The 23091-nt window shown below is 36.4% G+C and overlaps 2 protein-coding genes and 1 long non-coding RNA gene across 6 annotated transcripts in view; 1 reads left to right on the forward strand and 2 right to left on the reverse strand.

The window, feature by feature from the left end:
• LOC106626301 (Na(+)/H(+) exchange regulatory cofactor NHE-RF1) overlaps positions 1–23091 on the reverse strand; it is a 167592-nt gene that overhangs the window by 115353 nt on the left and 29148 nt on the right.
• The window catches only part of LOC138858218 (Na(+)/H(+) exchange regulatory cofactor NHE-RF1), a 131909-nt gene that overhangs the window by 79525 nt on the left and 29293 nt on the right, over positions 1–23091 (reverse strand). The window contains exon 1 of one of the 4 annotated variants that reach the window (XM_070112766.1): positions 4362–4385. The exons of the other annotated variants lie outside the window; for them this stretch is intronic. The gene's annotated coding sequence lies outside the window, so the exon portion shown is untranslated. Of the gene's footprint in view, positions 1–4361; positions 4386–23091 lie in introns of those variants that run through there. 4 annotated transcript variants of the gene reach the window in all.
• On the forward strand, positions 8512–18409 carry LOC138858027 (uncharacterized). Its single transcript, XR_011397305.1, has 3 exons — positions 8512–8621; positions 12205–13178; positions 18173–18409. It is a non-coding gene; the product is annotated as an uncharacterized lncRNA (long non-coding RNA).

Here is a 23091-nt window from a genome sequence, read left to right on the forward strand (position 1 = left end):
CACACTTTTGGCGGACCTGAAGACTTAGCCAAAATGGATATTGGCCGTCTTAACAAGTTTGTTGTAAGCACAAAGCGTTTCGTCGACTTGTAAGGCTCTTTTGATCCAGATTATAGGAGTTTTGTAGGTATCACAACGGACCGGCGTCTTAAGCTGTCCAATTGGGATCCTTCTAGGGATCGACCTCCAAACCTAACCTAACCTAAGCACTTAATTAAGATGCAAAGCGGTAATTTAGTACAGTAGATCGCAGTAGCCAGGAACTTGTGGGCTACAATTTTTTTTAAAAGTGGGCGTGACCCCGCCTAATAAATGGCTTAATATACATATCTTCCAATCCGCTTAAGCTACAAAATATTAACCAAACTTGGTGAAAAGAACTTGTTTTAACACATCTTCAAATTCTGTGGAAATGGGTAAAATCAGATAATAATCACGACAGCTAACTATATATCGGTTATGTTGAAAACCACTAAAAGTGCTTAACTGACTAAACAAATGCATTACAAGTATTAAATTTTACAAACATGTTGGTAAGCAAGGTCATTATAGGAGCAGTTGTAAAAATTGGACAATGGGCGTGGCACCTTTAATCCTATATCTTGGAAATATTTCACCGATTTCAAACAAATTTGATGTGTGAGGTTATCCAAACATTCTATTAAACGCTGTTCAGCCCTTAGTCAAAATATACCTATAAAATATACCATATATCAACATATTATATGTATTATAATGTTTTTATTAAATTTCGCGTATATTCTTGAATCTTTGTTTAATGCCGAAAATCGGGCCTTGATTTATCTATGCCTCATATACAGCAATTACGGACTTTCGTTCTTCTGGTAGATTTTATACCGAATACAGTTGCCAATATATATTTTTTAATAAAATCTCGTGCAAATGTATTCTGAAGCATTATTTATTTTAACTCCACCCCTCTAAACCTCTAAAACAATGCATCCAATATAATGATTTGAGAAATTCCGATAGACTTTATACCATCTATGTTGGTACATACTCAATAAATTGAAAAGGTTATGCATAGTTATGTTTGAGCAGAATTATTTAGCCATTTAACCCAAATATAATGCTCTCCGCATTTTCGGTTGATCTTTTCAATGCGAGTATATTAAATTTCGTTCCGGCTGGGTTTTTATCGCATATATACTCATTATTTATACTGTAGCAAAAATTAGTGAAATTAGTCCCCACAACATCAAGTATGATTAATATGGCCCGGATTTCTATGCATTCACATATTTTTTGTGGAAAGTCATAAGAACATTAAAATGAAACAAGTAAGGAAGGGCTAAGTTCAGATGTAACCGATACTCTCTAAAAGTCAAATGGTATACTCGTTTGAGATTTCTTTGTGGATTGACTGATATTTTCGGTAGAAGGTCAACTATAGACACTGGGGTCCACATATTTAGTACTTAGGGGCTTGAACAGTTTTGGTTCGATTTAGACAATTTTTGGTCACAAGGTGGCATACTTTAAACGTATTATTCACGCAAAGTCTTACCCTGATATAGTCATTGTTGCTTGATATGTATAGTGGAAAGTGACAGAATCAGATGAAATTGAAAATTGTATTATATGGGAAATAGGCGTGGTTGTAGTCCGATTTCGCCCATTTTCGCACTATATCATAGAAATATGAATGTTATGTACCGAATTTGGATGAAATCGGTTGAGCAGAACCATAGATATGGGTTTTCACCTAAAAGTGGGCGGTGCCACGCCCACTGACTAATTTTGAATGCGGTTCCTATAAAGTCATCTCATACCATCCCAGAGACAAAATTGAATGTCTCTGGCGTGTTTAGTGCTTGGTTTATCGCGCTTTTAGTATTTTTTAATAGTACCGTTATATGGGGAGTGGAACGGCTTTTCACCCTATTTCACCCATTTTCACACCGTCAATAGAGGTGCTAAAACCATTTGCTCTCAGTGAATTTTGTTATTATAGCTTTAGCGGTTTTTAAAAAAAAGAAAATTTAACTGCAGATGCCCCTCCCTAATGTGATCCTTTGTACCAAATAACAGTCTTGTATCTTATTGCGGAGCTTAGTTATGGCAATTTATTTGTTTTTGATTAATGGCGTTTTGTGGGCGTGGCAGTGGTCCGATTAGGCCCATCTGCAATACCAATCATCTCACGGTACCAAGAAGCATGTCTACTAAGTTTCATAAAGATATTTCAATTTTTACTCAAGTTGGAGCTTGCACGGACGGACGGACGGACAGACAGTCACCCGGATTTTAACTCGTCTCTTCATCCTGATTATTTATATATATATAACCCTATATCTCTCGATATTATCGAATACTCGATTAGTTTTAGGTGATACAAACAACCGTTAGGTGAGCAAAACTATTATAGTCTGTAGCAACAAGTTGCAAGAGTATAAAAAGTAGGCGCATTAGAAATTTTGTGTTAAGATGGCATCGATTTGTTATAGCATATTTTTACTCATTTTGCCCCAATACAACTTAAGTAAAAATGAGATATCGTAATGAAACTTTGTACACGTGTTCCTTGGCGACGAGTTCACAGATTGACGTAATCGGACTACGGCCACGGCCACAAAACGTTAGTAAACGAAAACTTATAAAGTGCCATACTAAGCACTTATACTTATATGAATTTGGCACAAGGGATCACAGTAGCAGGGGCACCTGTACGCTGAAAATTGAGAATAAATTGGCGAGGCCCCTCCCTCTAAGAGGCTTAATGTACATACTTGTACATATCTCATAAACCATTCCAGCTATTATAATCAAATTTAGTCAGAACAAATTCCTTAATTACACCTGCCCACGCTGTAAAAATAAATTAAATCGGGGGATAACCCCGCCCACTCCCCTGGTAACGGTTCCGTTTAAAACTACTTAAATCACGATAAATCAATAAATTAATTCGACAGAAACATAAAATTTTACAAACGAAATCATAGGAGAGAGCCTAATAGGAACCGTTGTCAAAATTTGACGATAAGCGTGGCACCGCGCACATTCGGAAACCCATATCTCGGGACCTGCTCTACCGATTTCAACCAAATTAGGTTTAGGCTTCACTCTGATATTCCTATGTTGCAGTGCGACAATGAACAAACTCAGACTATTCCCACGCATACTTCCTATATAACACAATTTAAATTCCATCTGATTCTTTCATTTTCCAGTATACAACTTAAGCTCCAATGATTGTATCTTAATGAAACTTTGCACGAATACTGACTCTGAAGGTGGCCATCTTATGATTAATATTTATCCAAATTGAACCAAAATTATTCAAGCCCTTAAGTACCGAATATATGGACCCAAGTTCCTATTACGAAAATTTTATCGAAAATATGAGCTAGTCTGTGCGATATATTTTAGAAACTCAGAGAGAATCTTTGTCGGATATTACTATGCCCGTGTGCCAAAAATGGGTTGAATCGGATCAATAATTCCCTTATTTCCCATATACCTAATACAAAACATCCAGCTGACTTCATGCCTCAATAATCGGTCAATGTGTGAGTTATCTTAAAGAAATTAAAAAAAAGCGTGTTTTTCTTATGAAAATGTTTTTTTTTGTGGTTGAAATGGGTAAAATCGGGTGAAAATATGTCCTAGCCGCTATATAACTACAATAATATCAGGGTTTTAAACATCCCGTTGACTTTATATTGGTGATGGGATGTGAGATATTTTAATGAAACTCAGAGATCCTCTTTTTCTGTGGTAATGGCAAAAATGAATAAAAGCGGTTCAATACTATCCCTATCTCTCATATACATAATATAATATAAGATTTTCAAACTTTCGGTTGGTTTCATAACGTACATATAATGATTTTCGTTATTCTAACAAACCCTACGCTGAATATGTCGGCAGAGTATGAGTTATATATTTATTAAATTAATTAATTGAAGGTATTTCCCTGGATTTGACCCTAGCAAGTTGCAAGAGTATGAAATGTTCGGTTACACCCGAACTTAGCCCTACCATATTTGTTCGTTTTTAAAATTGCCTGTTACAAGGGCTTTCTTTACTGCCTGTATGTATATTCGTGTTCTTTTTGGTTTATACTGCCAGTATTTTTTAAAATTTTTTTTGGCTGTGCTCGTAATCTGGCTCAAAGAACAATTTTGGATTTTCTTGTTCTTATATACCATTTTTAAATCTAACTTATATAATTAAATGTATGTGTATATGTGTACCGTGTATTTTATATTGTCATGCAATATAGGCTAGTTGTTAAGTGAACAACTAAATGCATGGACTTGTATGTATTTGTTTGTGATATACAATAATTTATGTGATACGAGTTTCTTTTTGTTCACCCTTTTTAACTTTGTTCTCACCTTTTCGTTCCACCAAACGCTCACGTATTTAAAAAAAACAAAAATATTACACAAGTTTTTCCTGTCGCAAACGTTTTAACGCAATTTACATTGTAATATATTTATATTCATATTTTTAACAATAAATCAAAAATTATAACTTCACTTGGATAAGATAATTTATTTAAGTACAATCGAGATATACGACCGTGGAAAATAGGCGGAACTTCAAAAAACGACTTCTCTGCTAGCGCTTTCTATAACTGCACTTGTTATATGTACATATGTATATGTATTTTTTATTTTTTGTAAATGCACTTCACGCCGGTTTTTATGTTCCGGTAATCTTTTTTATACTCTCGCAACCTGTTGCTACAGAGTATAATAGTTTTGTTCACATAACGGTTGTTTGTATCACATAAACTTAATCGCGTTAGATATAGGGATATATATATATAAATGATCAGGATGAAGAGACGAGTTGAAATCCGGGTGACTGTCTGTCCGTCCGTCCGTGTAAGCTGTAATTTGAGTAAAAATTGAGATATCTTTATGAAACTTGGTAGACATGTTTCTTGGTACCGTGAGACGGTTAGTATTGCAGATGGGCGTAATCGGACCACTGCCACGCCCACAAAACGCCATTAATCAAAAACAAATAACTTGCCATAACTAAGCTCCGCAATAAGATACAACACTGTTATTTGGTACACAGGATCACATTAGGAAGGGGCATCTGCAGTTAAATTTGTTTTTTTTTTTTAAGTGGGCGTGGTCCAGCTTCTAATAGATTTAATGTGCATATCTCCTAAACCGCTAATGCTATAATAACAAAATTCACTGGAAGCAAATATTTTTAGTACTTATATTGACGATGTGAAAAAAATTGAAATCGGGTTTCAACTCCGCCCACTCCCCATATAACGGTACTGTTAAAAACTACTAAAAGCGCGATAAATCAAGCACTAAACACGCCAGAGACATTAAGTTTTATCTCTGGGATGGTATGAGATGACCTTATAGGAACCGCGTTCAAAATTAGACAGTGGGCGTGGCACAGATCACTTTTAGGTGAAAACCCATATCTTGAGATCTGCTTAACCAATTTCAACAAAATTCGGTATATAACGTTATTTTCATATTTCTATATTATAGTGCGAAAATGGGCAAAATCGGACTACAACCACGCCTATTTCCCATATAACACCATTTTCAATTCCATCTGATTCTTTCACTTCCCACTATGCATATCAAGCAACAATGATTATATCGGGGTAAAACTTTGCGTGAATAATACGTTTTAAGTATGCCACCTTGTGACCAAAAATTGTCTAAACCGAACCAAAACTTTTCAAGCCCCTTAGTACTAAATATGTGGACCCCAGTGCCTATAGTTGACCTTCTGCCGAAAATATAAGTCAATCCACAAAGAAATCTCAAACGAGTATACCATTTGACTTTGCGAGAGTATAAAATGTTCGGTTACATCCGGACTTAGGCCTTCCTTACTTGTTTTTTTTTGGCTTTTTTTTCCTGTCGCAAACGTTTTAACGCAATTTACATTGTAATATATTTATATTCATATTTTTAACAATAAATCCAAAATTATAACTTCACTTGGAAAAGATAATTTATTTAAGTACAATCGAGATATACGACCGTGGAAAATAGGCGGAACTTCAAAAAACGACTTCTCTCCTAGCGCTTGCGAGAAAAAAGAAGCTCGGCGCGATCGCCCTCCCTCCTTTTGTTTATGTTGGTGTGTAGAGTTATTCTGCTGTGTGTGGGTTTATGCTGCTGCTTCCAACAAGGTTGCCTTGGCGCGTGGTGTGTGGGTGTACTGATGTTTACAGGTGTGGTGTGGCAGTGTTGTCTTGTAAGTGGTGTGTTGTGTTGTCGTGTGAGTAGTGTGTTGTGCGGTGTTGTTGACTGCATTAGGGCGGGAAGCTGAACTCATTTAGCCAGTTTTCAATTGTAAAAATTTACAAGTATGTCCAAATATGTTTTTTGAGTGCACCCATTTCATTTGCAATTGTATATGTATTTTTGTTGATTGTTGAATGCATGCGTGACTCCGCCCAAAATACATTTAGTATTCATTTTTCCAAACCACTAAAACCCAAATCCAGAAAATACACTCAAAACAAATTTGTTCATCCCTTCCAACAGTATTGAAATAGACGAAATCGATTTATAACCCCGCTGACCCCCAAATAACGGTTGTGTCAAGAACTACTAAAATGTCGATGAATCAAAACCCGACAGAGACAGAAATGGTACAAGACGGTTAAATAGGAATCTGTGTCAAAATTGGACGATATGCATGGCACCATTTACCCTAGGTGAAATCACATATCTCCTGAACTACTTGACCAATTTCAACCACATTCGGTACATTACATTATATAATATCGTGTGAAAATGGGCAAATTTAAATAAAAACCATGACTACTTTCCATATAAAACAGTTTTATTGTCCAACTGATCCAGAATACAAAACAAACACCAATGAAAATATCGGGATCAACTTTTGAAAACATAGTGCTCGTAGGGTGTGCCATCTTATGACCAAAAATTGTTAAAATCGCACTACATTGTGCAAGCCCTAGATAACGTATAAGTGGGCCCAAGCGCCTACTTTAACTTTACTTACTTTACCGACTTTACTTGCCTTTTACCGAAAATATCTGTCAATTTGTAAGATATATAATTTAAACTGGGAGAGAGTCCCTTCCTAGTAATAATATGCATGTATGTCACATATACCTAATATACAGATTTCCGAATTTCCAATTGACATTATACCGCATACTACAAGTATATCGCCCAATATGTGAATTATCTTAATGGAATTGTGAAAGCGTATTTTTCTAATAACAGTATATTTTGTGCCTAAAATAGATAAAATAGAGTAAATACTTTACTACCTGTAGCTTCCATATACCCAATATAAAATGTTTAAATTTACGGTTGGATTTATACCGTATATATCGGTCAATATGTTAGAAATCTATGCAAAATTAACTGAACGTATTCTATTAGATATACTATAGTTTCATGCCGAAAATAGTATACTAAATTGGTCTACGAATTACCCGAACTCTCATATATGTATACGAGTACTACATATAATGATTTTAATATATTTTATACTAACGAACTTTGTGCCGAATATGTCGGTCAGTGTGTGAGTTATATATCTATAAATTTACTTGAAAATATGTTCTTAAGTATACCTGAGCAAAGTCAAAAGTTAATGCAATCAGTCCAGAGTTTTCTCTGCCTTCAATATACCCTCCATAGCAATTTCCGATTTTCGAAATGTATGATGTTTTAATAAAATTTAGTGGACAAGTTTACTTAAAAATTATGTAGCTTAGCGATAAATATGAATGCAATTGGTCTAGGACTTAGTTCAAAAATCATTTCCTTAATATGATGAATCCCGATCCTTTGGTTAAGGTTTTCCCCATCAACTCAATAAATTTACATATAGGAATAAAGCCAAAAGCGCTATATTCGACGACAAAGATGACTTAGCAGCTTGGCACCTATTACTACGATTTTGACAATAAGTATGGTACCACCTATAGGTGAAACAACTATGAAAACACCATGCGACTCTCCATATAATGCCATTTCTAATACCATCGACTTATTCTTAGCAAAACTTAGCGCCCCCAACATGGGTCAACGCCACCAGACCTTAATATACCAAATACACAGATTCCTTTAAAAGCAATATCTCTGAAATGTGGTTGTTATGAGAAAGTCCGTTAAAGCCGGCCTAATTTATTTTTGGTCGTGAATTACATAAAGTAGACTCAAGAAAAGATAGTCCGCATATAGCGATATAAAGTTCGACCGATTACAACTATTGGTAGACTACTAAAATTTAACCGAAAATAAAAACAAGTAATGAATGGCTAATTTCGGCTGTAACAGAACATTTCATAATCTCAATGTGTTGCCAAACTTCATTGGCTAGATGAGTTACGCCTCCTCCCTCTATACACGCCACTGAGCGCCAGCACACCACATCAACACGATCCACAAGAAGACTCCACCCACTAACACACACAAACATACACCACCCCTGCAGACATCACACCACTCAGACCACCCACACATACACATAACATCACACCACAACTCTACACAACCCAAGACTCAAAAGGTAACACTGCACCAGAGGGCTTATTTTTCGTTAGCAAATCGAGCCATCGAGACGTCACAATTTTCCGCCCGTATATGACTGAAAGTACAAACAAGTGCAAAAAGGTGAGTGCGCAAGCGAAACAATTATTTATTGGTCCTTCGAGTCATAGTGAGCGGCACTATGGAGTGAACAAAAAAAAAAACAAAAAAGCCTATAAAATCGAAAAAAAAGAATATATATAATATAATATATAACTTAAGTGAGAAACAAAATAAGTGCTGTGAAGTGACTAATATATAAAGGCCAATGCAATTTATGATACATACATATACATATTATATTTTACATATATAAATATATAGATACTATATTAGGAGAAAACCTCCGTTTGCAGCATTAATATATGTATGAAAACATACAAACATACATATAATACTAATAATTGCTATATATACATACATTTCACTCGAATATCTGCGGTAAATTATTCTACTTCTCGCGGTCTTTTCGCACTGCGTACATACATTTCGCACAAATATATTACGTGATATCCATACATACTTGTATATACATACATTTTACAAGAATACCTGCGGTAAATTTTTTCCTTTTCGCGGTCTTTTCGCACTGCGTACATATATACACGCGAAGGTATACAAACATACATAAGTACTTCGCTTCAAAGTCCACATTGGCAAATATTCCGCAATACCCCTTGTTCTTTGTTAAACAAAAACAAGTAGGATTACATATATACATATAATATTCTAAGTCCACATTGGCACATACTCGCACATACCCCTTGTTCTTTGACCAACAAAAACAAGCAAGATTGCGCAAAAATATTTAAACATAATATATTACATAAATACATATGTACATATGTACAAAGTGCATTGATCTCTAAGACGAACTCTCAATTGCGCATAACGTCAAGTACATATGTATCAGCTGATCCGCTTTTAGGTATACCTTATAGGAATTACGGACGCATAATACATACAAATAAAATTAAAAATAAAAAAACATTTGCGTTTAATATTAATCAATTAAATAATATTAAATTTAAAAAAACAGCGATAAAACACGAAATACGTGTAATATATTCATTTCATTAAATAAAAACTCTTATTATCTTAAAAGCGTTAAGTTACTCATACGAGTTTAAAAACGTCATTAATTTGTTAATTTCAAAAAAAAAAAACTCTTATTTTCTTAAAAGAGGTTTCAAACATATACCTACATATATTTCTTACATTGAACATATTTTATTTTATTTCGGCACATCTTTTAAATGAGCTCAGACTCGAAAGATTCTAAAACGACTCAGTTGCTAAAAGTTCCAAAAATGATTTCTGACGAAAGAAGTCCATGTACACCTGCAGAAGCGACACGCTCAAAGCAAGGTGCTACAAAGCAAAAAAAGTAGAAAGACATTACATACGGTAAATTCATTGCTGAGAGTGACAGTTTAATAAGATACACTCGATTTTCTTCTTCTCCGATTCAAGATAATTCTGAATCGACATTAGAAATCAAAAAGGAAAATCTCGACAATTTTTGGATACGTCTCCAAGCTTCATATGACGCCATAGTAGAATCTGACGACTCAGATTTACCAGAAAACTTTAAGTCCTCGGCTTACGCCAAATATGAAAACTGTTTAGACCAGTTCGTACAAACTAAAGCAATGATTTCTGATCAACTAAAGCTAATAAAAGTAATTGCACCTACTCCACATCAGCGAGTAGAGCTGCCACAAGTACAAAGTCAAGAGGCAAGTTCAGGCATCCATCTCAAGGTGCCCGCATGTGACACAGAAATATTTCATGGTGGTTATGAACAATGGCCGTCCTTCCAGGACATGTTTACAGCCGTTTACATGAACCACCCAAAATTATCAAACGCACAAAAATTGTATCACCTTCGATACAAAACAAAAGGTCAAGCAGGCGTAGTAGTAAAACAGTTCGCACTTAATGACGATAATTTCAATTTGGCTTGGGAAGCTCTTAAATCAAGATTCGAAAACGAAAGAATATTGGTCGATAAACAAATATCGATATTAATGAACTTGCCAAAAATTCAAAAGGAAACAAGTGAAGAATTTATCAAACTTCAATCCACTGTTTCTAATTGCTTGTCGGTTCTATCGACACAAAATATTCCCACAGAAAGCTGGGACCCTATACTGGTAAACATATGCGCAGTGCATTATTTACCATTACCAGAAAAATCATTACTTCTATGGGAGCAATCGCTGTCATTACGAACAAATTGCCCCACGTGGCAACAAATGAAAGATTTCCTAACTACCCAATACGAACGTCTTAAATACTTGACCTAGTGGGATCAGCCACTTGGCGACACGTAACCAGTGCTGACAATCCTGCCGATCTCGGTACAAGCGGGTGCAAACCGCTGCACCTTACCACCACCACCCTCTAGTGGAATGGTCCCCGATGGTTAACAGAATCTCCCGATTATTGGCGACAATCGCCCATGCGCAATATAATAGCCCCAGAAAGTCGAAAAACGACTCCTTTCACACGTAAGTGGAGGATACTGACACCCTTGAGCACCTCTCATCGTTCTGCCGAGCCCGCCCTCAGAGTAATCGCCTATATGTTAAAGGTCATAGAGCGACTTAAAATTTAAGTTAAGGGAGTTCCCTCAGAATATGCGATACATTGACGCACCTAGAATTGCAAAAGGCAAAGGTCGCTCTAATCGCGTCAACTCAAATGCGCTACTTCAGCCGCGATATAACACTATTAAGAGAATCAAAACTAGTTGACAAAAGGAGTTCCCTTTTAGTTCTTAACCCATTCCTGGACACGAAAGGTCTGCTTCGTGCGAATGGTCGGCTTGCCAATTCAAGCCTCACGTATAATGAACGCCACCCTCTACTCATACCAGAGAAATCTCGACTTGCCACTCTACTTTAATTATATCTACTTACTTATGCTCCACGCAGAACATCACCTAATGCAACATATAGTCCGCCAAGAGTTCTATATTCCCCGACTTAAGCCCCAAATAAAAAAATGCATTTTCATGTGCAAGATCTGCACTCTGCATAAGCAGAAGTAGCGAACGCAGATTATGGCAGCACTTCGACCGGAACGCTGTAACTTCGCTCTGCCTTTCACAGGTCACAGGTGTCGATTTTGCTGGGCCTTTTTAAATAAAGGCGTCCATGCTAAGGTCGCCCACCATAATGAAAGGCTATGTGGCTGTCTTTGTCTGTTTTACGACAAAAGCAGTGCACCTCGAGCTATGTACGAACCTGACTAAGGAGGCTTTTCTCGCGGCATTTGCTCGCTTCGTCGTAAATTCTTCATCATGATTTCAGCCGCACCAAAGCTTGGAGACTGTGTTATCATACACGAATTGTCTACCCCCACAGAATGGCGGCTTGGCTGCATAGAAAAACTATATTACGGTTCCGACGGTTATATACGAGTAGTTGATCTCCTCTCGCAAATAACGAACAATCCGCCGATATTACCGCGACGCAAATGAATTAGTCATATAACTAACCGATAAACCCGCAAAAGACAAAACCGTTGTAAACCAATCATTCTAAACATTCTAACCGCAATGATCGATCAAGTTGACGATCCATTCCTGCCACATACAGTGGCACATTCGCCATAAATTTACATGCCACAAATGTATAACCATTCCAACTTCTTCTTACAGATAAAAATGGAAGTAGATATGGCAGCAACACCAACGCCAGCTGTGAGGTCCGCCATCAATGTGTCGCGCCCTGGGGCAACTGCAACACCACGAACCGCAGCGGCAATCGTTCCTGCAAAAGCTCCCCGTAATGGTTCGCGACCACTACCACCTTCATCAGCACTAGCAACGGTACCTCAACGCAGCCGATGCCTACTGTGTCGACGCACACACCGGCTGCAACACTACAGCATTTTTCAAAGTATGCAGCCCCTCCAACGTCAGCAGGTTGTCCAAGCTCATGGGCACTGCCTCAAATGTTTGGCTATGGTCCATACGACTCCGGAATGTACGTCGGTTACGTTTTGCAAACTGTGCAATAGACAGCACCACACCATGCTGCACCGCACCCCAAAGCGGGCCGTCGGGCGCCAACGCGCCCCAAGCAGCAGATCGCAGCAGAGCAGCCATCCGGATCACCTCCGAAGACAGGCAGCTCCACCTCCATCCAGACCGAGCCGACAGGAGGCATCAACGCGGCGTCGGCAGCCCAGTCCAACATACCGCCGCTCCACTGGCCTCAGCAGCGTTGTTGGCACGTTGCAGCAACTACAGCGGTTGTTAGGCTAGAATTCGCCCAGAGGGGCGGGATGGCTAGATGAGTTACGCCTCCCCTCCATCGCGCCACTGAGCGCCAACACACCACATCAACATGATCCACAAGAAGACTCGACCCACTAACACACACCACCCCTGCAGACATCACACCACGCAGATATCACACCACTCAGACCACACACACATACACATCACATCACACCACAATTCCCAACACTCAAAAGGTAACACTGCACCAGAGGGCTTCTTTTTCGTAAGCGTAAAATCGAGCCATCGAGACGTCACAATTTTCCGCCCGTATTTTTTATAAGCCGTACCGACCGTATCCGTTTTGTTTTAATAAATTGGTGACTGAAAGTACAAACAAGTGCTAAAAGGTGAGTGCGCAAGCGAAAAAAACACCAATCATTATTCGACGAAATCGTGAATGAATTGCAATATCATGTCACATATAACATATCTCATTTTGAGGATGATTTTAATATAATTTTCGCTTTCGGGAAAATATAGTAATAAAATTTAGTGAGTCCATGACATCTAATGTAGCTTAAGAAAAGTCAATCGAGGAGGCTAAATTTAAAACTATTGAGTTCCGCTCAATTAATTTTACTTAGACATCTTAAATATTGGCCGATATTTTATATATGATTGGCTTCATGCCAAAGAAGATAGTTCACACATTCACCGTTATATTTGGCACAAAGTCTGCTGATATAACGAAACACATATGAGCTAATGGGGAATTTCATGGACCAATTTCACACATTTTCGGTGTTAAACTAAAGTGTTATATTTTCACTTAAATTTCCTAACATACCTTACGTATTAACCGATATATATGGTATAAAGCCAACCGGAAGTTTAATCCGATTTTATTGTTACGACATATCGTTACGTATTGACCCAATTCACTTCATTTTTGACATAAAGATATACTATAACAGTACACTCATTTATGTGTATACCTTATACCATGTTACCACCAAAAATTTGAAGTGATTAAATTGCATTTAATCATTCACTAATCTAGACTGTCCTCACTGCCGTTGGAGATTTATAAAACAGCGGATTTCGACCAACCGATCGAAGCTGTGGCATTTTTTCTCGCCGAAACTCTTTAGATCCGTCTCGGTAGCCTCACTCCACATTACTCTCACTTTTTTGATACTTTTTCACTTATTTACTTTAAGTCTAATTATGGATAACATGGTAGAACTTAAAATCATCTTTTTATTCGCGGCTTGGTTCCTCGCATGTGGTTTAAAATTTCCTAAATAATATACAAGTTAATAAATTTAAGAAGTTTTTACACTTTTGTTAGGTGTTGCAAGCGTTAGAATGAATGTTACGCAAATATTTACAATTAGGCAAATTTCGGAAATGCTGGCTGCACATAATTTCATTACTCTGCTACTCTGTTTTTGATTATATAGAAAACAAGTAAGGAAGTTCTAAGTCCGGGTATAACCGAACATTTTATACTCTCTCAACTTGCAAGGATCAAAGCCCGGTAAATTACTCAGGTGTTGGCAAAATTTTATAATAAATGAAGTGTTAATCCGATTCAAAGACATATTAATATCGAGTGTTTCATTTATTTATATTATTATATGAATTTCAATTATATATCTTACACATTAACCGATATTTTCGGTAAAAAGTCAACTATCGGCACTGGGGTCCACATATTCAGTACCTAGGGGCTTGAACAGTTTTGGTTCGATTTAGACAATTTTTAGTAACAAGGTGGCATACTTTAAACGAATTATTCACGCAAAGTTTCACCCCGATACAATCATTGTTGCTTGATATGCATAGTGAAAAGTGAAAGAATCAGATGGAATTTAAAATTGTGCTACATGGGAAATAAGCGTGGTTGTAATCAGATTTCGCCCATTTTCGTACTATAACATACGAATATGAGAAAAATGTTATGTACCGAATTTGGATGAAATCGGTTAAGCACATCCCAAGATATGGATTTTCACCTGAAAGTGGGCGGTGCCACTCCCTCTGTCTAATCATTTTCCTATAAAGTTATATCATACCATCCCAGAGATACAATTTTATGTCTCTGGCGTGTTTAGGGCTGGATTTAACGCGCGTTTTGTAGTTTTTAACAGTACCGATATATGGGGAGTGGGCGGGGTTGTCACCCGATTTCACCTATTTTCACACTGTCGATAGAAGTGCTAAGAATATTTGTTCTCAGTGTAGATTGTTATTATATCTTTAGCGGTTTAGGAGATATGCACATTAAACTTATTAGGGGCGGGACCACGCCCACTTAAAAAAAATTTAACTGCAGATGCCCCTCCCTAATGTGATCCTTTGTACCAAATAACAGTCTTGTATCTTATTGCGGAGCTTAGTTATGACAATTTATTTGTTTTTGATTAATGGCGTTTTGTGGGCGTGGCAGTGGTTCGATTACGCCCATCTGCAATACTAACTGTCTTACGGTACCAAAAACATGTGTACCAAGTTGCGTAAAGATATCTCAATACTTACTCAAGTTACAGCTTTCACAGACGGACAGACAGTCACCCGGATTTCAACTCGTCTCTTCATCTTTATTATATATATACAGTAGCCCGCCAACCTATTAGAAACATGGTAAATATATATAAAAATTTACGAATAACGTACTGGGGAAAGTTGCTAGACGAATAATTTGAATTTTTTCCACTGCTGAAGCATTAAGTAGGTTGTGCACTACATATTACTCCGTGCCAAAAATAAAAAAAATATACCGTTGCAATTAGCGGGACTTATATACGAAATCACATTTAAATGTTAACTTCACTTGGAGTTTAGCATTTGTGATTTCTGGTTCATCAGAGATGAATTGTGTGGCGCTATTAAAAGTACTAAAAAAATTGAGGTTGTTCTCAATTGTATGAAAACAGAATATTTCAAATAAATATTCTACAAAAATTTGCATTCACATATCGTAATAATTTTTGGTTTATTTGGCTCTGAACGCAAAATTATATGAATAATTTTCCTTGTTTCTAATGGGTTAGCGGGGTGCTGTACATATAACGCTATATCTAACTCGATTAGTTTTAGGTGATACAAACAACTGTTAGGTGAACAAAACTATTATACAAGTAGTCTGTAGCAACAGGTTGCGAGAGTATAACAATAAAAAATAAAAACAAACAAGTAAAGAAGTGCCAAGTTCGGGTGTAACCGGTAATTTCATACTCTTGCAGCTTGCCAGGATTAAAACCGCGGAAATACCTTCAGGAGTTCACAAAACTTTATATAAAAAAAATTTGGTGAGAGGGTTCAAATTCTGTGCTCGATGAAATCGTAAATGGATTACAATCAAATTTGATATCTTATCGCTTATTTTAAACTCATAGACTCACTTAGATTTGTTACTATAGAATACTTCCCGTTAGCGAAAATTATACAAAAATCATCTTTAAATGAGATATATGTGATATAAATTCAACCGAGTTGATGTGAAGCACGTCAACCAAAGAATTTTAATTAATTATTTATATTACAGATATGAAGTTTAGACCAAGAAAAATTTCATTTATTTTGAGCGCGAAAGCGTTGATATAATTTTACAACTTTCAGAAAAACGTTTCCACTTAAGTTTCTTAAAATATCATAGGATATATTGGTGGCAGAGAAATAGTTTACTTGAAAAACTTATTTTCCAACATTTTTTTAAATATATAAACAATAACATATATATGGACCAACCGTTCCAAAATCCCGAATATCAGTTTTATGGGGGCTAAAGCAAGTTTTCCCCCGATTTCATCCATTTAAAGCACAAAGATACACTGTTATTAGAAAAAGACGCTCTGTCAGTGTCATTAAAATAACCCCCACATTGACAGATATATATGGTATGAAATGCTTTCCAAGTATAAGCTCTTAATTGTAACAGAAAGGTCGCTCGCTTAACGGTTTTCTATTTGTTTCTTATTATCAGATAAAAGAATTTATATCTCTCTTCCATTTGCTTGAAAAAAAATTTCGTCGTAATTTTGCAGGAAATTTAATGCTCTATGAAAGGGTCTATTTCGTAGACCTTACCGCTTAAAAGATATTAACGATTGAAATTTGACAATTTTACGGAAAATGTGTTCTTTCTTTGAATTTTATAGCCGTTTTTTTTTTTTTTTAGTCTTATAGGAAATTTACTGCTGTACCAAAAGTATTCAACATGTAGCTACAAAGTACAATAGTTTTGTTCGCCTAACGGTTGTTTGTATCACCTGAAACTAATAGAGATAGATATCGAGTTGTATACCTATACAATGACGTTCAATACTGTAAAAATCCCCAGTGATCCATTCTAAAATGACGCCAAAAACCAAAATAAACACCGACTTTAATGATTCCATTTATGTTTTCAATTAATTTTAGCCTTAGCTTTATTATACAAGTAGTAACTAAACATGGTAATTAAATAACGATTCAATATGTTTAAAAGTAATAATGCAAAAAAAAACTCAATGTTACAGTTTTGGACTCAATGTGATATTAAAACATAGACCTATATAAAATTAATACTTGCTCTAAAACCCCTTAGCTTTTTTTAAAGCGTTCAATTGGATAGGCATACTTTTTGTATATTTCGATACAAAATGCGGGGTATTGCATTCCAAACTTCTTGAATCCGCTTCCACACCTCATTAATCCCCTTATGAGGATTAGGGTACTTCGCTAGCTGCGCGTTGACATCACTCCGGTTGCCATTTAAGGGTCGAACATTTTTGACGTTTTATCCAATCTTGTACAAGGCGAGGCGTGTGTTTCGGTCAATTGTCTGGCTGAAAGATAACTTTTTCAGCAGCAATACACAAATCTTCGATGACTGTCGGCAAATTTTGTTGTAAAATGGTCAGAGACTGCTATTTACGTATGACTCCATCAATACGTACCAGACGACCTACACCATTTTTGGTGAAACACCCGCAAACCATGATTGACCCGCCACCATGCCTTACAGTTTGGAAAATATGGTTTGGTTTAATCGTGTTAGGGTCCCGTGTACAGTACCATGAACGTCCATCAGACTGATAACGATTTATTTTCGTCTCATCAGACCGTATTACCTTTGGAATTAAAAGTAAAGTGAATATTTTTATAATTAAAATTTTTTTTTGATTTTAAACTTACCATATCCCAATCTTCCTCAGTCAAATGCTCATAGGTGCCTGATGGCGATATTGTCGGTCCGTATTTTTTTTGCCACGATCACCTTTGTTGTTAGACGTGGTTTTCAAATATTTTCGTTTAAACCTATGCACGGTCATATGACGAACCCTGCATTCTATTGCAATTTTACGCACAGATTGCTCCTCCTTTAATAATTTCAAAATTTTCTACGTATTTTCAGGCTGCATGGACACATTTGTTACTTCACAACTCAATTATCACTTAACAAACAAAAAAATTACCGCGTGCTTATCGCAATTCTAAAAAATAGCGGTAATAAATTCTCACATGACGCGCGAGCATAACTGTAACATTTTAGTTACTTTTATTGTTGTATGAGCTTGGCACCTTTACAGTACAGGTAAAATATGATGTTCACACACAACATTTCAAAAATAAAAACATAAGTTTTAATTATAACTGATGAAATATACTTAGTTAAAATAAAAGCGTCTTTAACTTGTTGGAGTTTAGCTCGTTACTGTATGTATATGATCAGGATGACGAGAAGAATTAAAATCCGGTCTGTCCGTGCAAGCGATAACTTAAGTAAAAACTGAGATATCTTGACCAAACTTGTTACACATATTTCTTAGCATTGCAGATGGGCGGAATCGGATCATTGCGGCCCCCACAAAACGCCATTAAATGAAACCCCTTAAAATGCCATAACTAAGCCGCAAATTAAGATACAAAATTGTAATTTGGTATAGGAGATCGCAGTAGCCAGCGAGATCTGTGGGCTTAAAATGGCACCGCCCACCTCTAAGTGCAATCCTATATCTCAGAAACTGCTCGACCACTTTCAACAAAATTTGGTGCGTGAGATTACCCAAACATTCCTATTAGACATTGCGACATCGGAAGACAACCAAACTTAATTCATATGTAACAAACTTTTTAATTCCGTCTGATTATTTCCCTTTATAGAACATATACAAGTCAAATAATAAATTTATCAGAATAAAACTTTGCACAAATAGTACCCTCTAGATATTTCATCTCACGTCCAAAAATTGCCGAAATCGTGCTTTAACTGGTACCAACACTTCCCTTAGCCCCCATATACCTGACATAAATATTTTTGAATGTCCGGTTCACTCTATTCCGCACCTATCGATCAATACGTTAGGAATCTGAATGAAATTCAGAAAGAATCTCTTTCTAACAGTGTATTCTATTTTCTTAAATAGAAGAAATCATGTCATGGAGTTTAATATAAGGTTTTGCCAAAACCTGTAGGTGTTCCTCCGCCTATGTTCCTTACAAGTTGCAAGAGTATGAAATGTTCGGTCACAACCGATTTTAGCCCTTCCTTACCTATTTTGTTTATCTCGTGAACCCCTACCTAATCGAAACATTATTCAGACCATTTTTGTAGAGTAGAAAATTTTGGTTATTTTAGCTATAGTTGTTTAGGAGATATTTATATTACCTACCTAATCGAAACATTATTCAGACCATTTTTGTAGAGTAGAAAATTTTGGTTATTTTAGATATAGTTGTTTAGGAGATATGTATATTAAGCCTAATAAAGGGCGGGGTAAAGCCCATTGCTTTCAAAATTTTTGGCCCACAGGTGCCCCTGCTATTGTGACACCCTGTACTCAATTATAGGTTTATATCTCAATTTAGTGCATAGTGATGGTATTTAATAAGTTTTTGATTAATGGCGTTTTGTGGGTGTGGCAGTAGTCTGATTACGTCCATCTACAAACTCGTCCTCACTATTTTGCCGAGGAACACATGTACCAAATTTCATTTAGGACGGACGGATAGACATCCGGATTTCAACTCACCTCGTCATCCTGATTATTTATATTCCATATATAGGGTGATCCATTTTACGGTTCCCTACTTTTTTAAAGAAAAAAACACAGAAAGTTCAAATTCAAAGGAGAGTGTTTATTATCACGCGAAAGAACATTCATCGGCTTTTATTTTTTGAGGATTACCTCTTTCAAATGTTGGACGCGGATACGCCTCTGATAGTCCATCCGTTGAGTCGCTGACTTGTTTGAGCATTTCGACTGGTAACTGGCGAATGACACGTGTGTTGTTTTGCTCCAAGGCCTGCATCGAAGCAGGATTGTCCTCATAGAATTAAAACTTTATATATCCTCACAGGAAAAAGTCTAACGGTATGATATCACACCATCTTGGTGGCCAACCGACCGGCCCAAAACGTGAAATTATCTTAAATTATCCATTGATTAATGCGATGTGTGGGAAGTGGCGCGGCTTGTTGAAATCAAATGGCGCCTAGATCACGAGCTTCAATGTCAGCCATCAAATGGTCGGTTATCATGGCGCGACAACCGTCACCATTGACGTTTACGATCTCACCGGCATCATTTTTGAAGAAATAAGCACCGATGAATCCACCGGCCCACAAACCACACTAAACCGTGGTTTTTTCTGAATCAAATGGCAGCTATTGAATCTCTTCGGGTTGCTCTTCGTCCCAAATGCGGCAATTATGCTTGTTTACATACTCATTAAGGGAATGGTTCTCATTGCTGAAAAAAATTTAGCTCGAAAACGTCGGATCTTTTTAGAACTTTTGAAGAGTGCATAGAGCGAAGTGATGTCGCTTGGGAAGGTCGAGCGGCTTCAGTTCACAAGCTGTATTTTGTACGCTTTTAATGTAAGATCTCCACGTAAAATGCGCCAAGTCGTTCCATACGTCAGTCCGAGTTGCTGCGATCGTCGCCGAATCAACTCTTCACTGCGTGCGTAGTCTAGTCGGTCGAATATTATCCTATAATAAATACTGGGTCTCAAAATGGTGATGGTGTTGCGAATAGTACGCTCAGTATGCCGATTATGTTGAGCGAAGTGCGCGAAGCCCATTATTTACAATTTGTAAACGTTGTTCAGGTGTAAATCTTTCCATGATGAAAAGCCAAGCAATACTGAACAAAAATGATATGTCAGCTTGACACGACTCATGCGTGATCTGTCAATAAAAGCTTATTGAAAAAAGAACCTATATTTGAATCACCCGTTATATAAGCCTATATCTAACTGGATTATTTTGCGGTGATACAAACAATCGTTAGGAGAACAAAAGTAAATTTCCTGCAAACTATGAGTCTTGCAATTTAAAATTATTATTTTTCATTGAGGTTTAAAATTCATACGAAAAACAAATTTTGGCCTTAAAATAATCTAACATTCACTGTTAATATATTTAAGACAGCTAGGTTTACAAAACAGACCATTTATAGAGCGTTCAATTTCCTACAAAATCTATGAAACGAGATGTAATATTTTCCAATTTGTTGGAAACGAAATATGAACTTTTCTGTCTGATGATAAATTCCCGTTACAATTAAGAGCTCATACTTGGAGAGTATAGAGAGTCATAGAGGCGTCTTATTTAGGAACTTATTTAATAAAATATTAGTTTTGTTTTAACCAGCTGCAGTATAGAATTTGGGGTAGTTTCACATATTTTTAGAACTAAACTTTAACATATCCAATATATAATATAACGTTCACTTAATGTTTCTACCACATTTTACTTATTGAATGGTATACATATACGCTATAAATTCAATCGAAAGTTTAAAATTTGAATATTCGGTATATGGGGTTTAGCGATAGTATTGACCCGATTTTATTCATTTTAGGCAAAAGTTTACAATATTTTAAGACAGACGCTCTTGAAACTTTCTTAAGGAATCCTTTATGTTGACCCGTATATACGGTATAAAGCAAACAGGAAGTCCGAATACTAATTTAAGTATGGACCGGATTTTACGTTGTGTAGACTCAAAGGCACACTATTATTAAGAAGAGGTTTTCACTGAATTTGGTTGAAATTAGTTTATTATTTCCTGAGGGATATAAAATTTAATCTAAAAGTAGGCGGTGCAACGCCCATTGTCCACTTTTGAAACCAATTCCTATTAATCTTTTCCGTATCATCTTGGGTGTAAACCTGAATGTTTCTGGCGAAATTATTTATTGAGTTATCGGTATTTTAGTAGTTTTCAACATAACCATTGTATGGAGATTTTCACAGTGTATAAAGAAATGTCCGAATGACTTTCTTGCAGCAAATTTGTTTGCAATAGATCTAGTGAGATCACTTGTGAGATATGCTCATTAAACATATTAAGAGGGTGGGACCACGCCCACTTCTTAAATATTTTCACCCCGCATATCCACCGGTTTCGTACCTTAACTTGGAGCTTAGTTATAGACCTTTATATAGTTTCGCTTAGCGCCATTTTGTGGACTTGGCAATAGTCCGATTCCATCCATCTGCAATAGGAACGCCCTTTGAGTTCTAAGATATTCGTGTACCACGTTTCATCAAGATATCACAAATTTTACTCAAGTTACGGACGTACAATCAGATAGACAAGTTAACCAGGAATATGCAAATCATTATAATGGATACAGTAGGTCACTGGAAAGATCTTGAAAGAATTATTATTATCGTTTAATCGGGGAATAATGTACACATTTACTTGATACAACATGTCACTAATATATTTAACATATCGACGTTATACAAAGTACAGGGTCTGAAAGTCCAAAATAACCCAAAATAATTACATTGACCCCCATGGGGGACTGATTTAATTAATTAATACATTATTGATCACATCTATAAATGTAGCCGATATATGTGGAATATTGGTTTATTAAAACAGGTCTGGACGAGGTGATAGTCAAAATCTAACTGGCGTTCTTAGCTTAGCGTTTTTTATCTTATGTCAGAGAATGTTAATGAATAGAGAAGGCGCAAATGTTAAGAAGTACCAATTTATGCTTTTCACAAGAGGGAACATCGAAAAATACAACTTCGAACCTTAGAAATACACCACGCAATGGCCGAGGAAAAAGCTATGAATAGACACAAAAACTCTTCTTAAATAAATTATGCACATGATGATTTACATTTGCACAAAAAATCAAATTTTTGTAATTTAAAATAATCCTTCAAATTATATAAGAGGCTTAAATAAAATAAGTAATTAATAGATAAATTCTTCAACACATTTTTGTGCGTTGCATGAACAATATGTAGTGGGCAAAGAATGACAATAAAACAATGGCTAAGCGGCCGCGTTCCCAGTTTTCTGG

This window comes from Bactrocera oleae, chromosome X (assembly GCF_042242935.1).
Source record: "Bactrocera oleae isolate idBacOlea1 chromosome X, idBacOlea1, whole genome shotgun sequence".
NCBI lineage: Eukaryota > Metazoa > Arthropoda > Insecta > Diptera > Tephritidae > Bactrocera > Bactrocera oleae.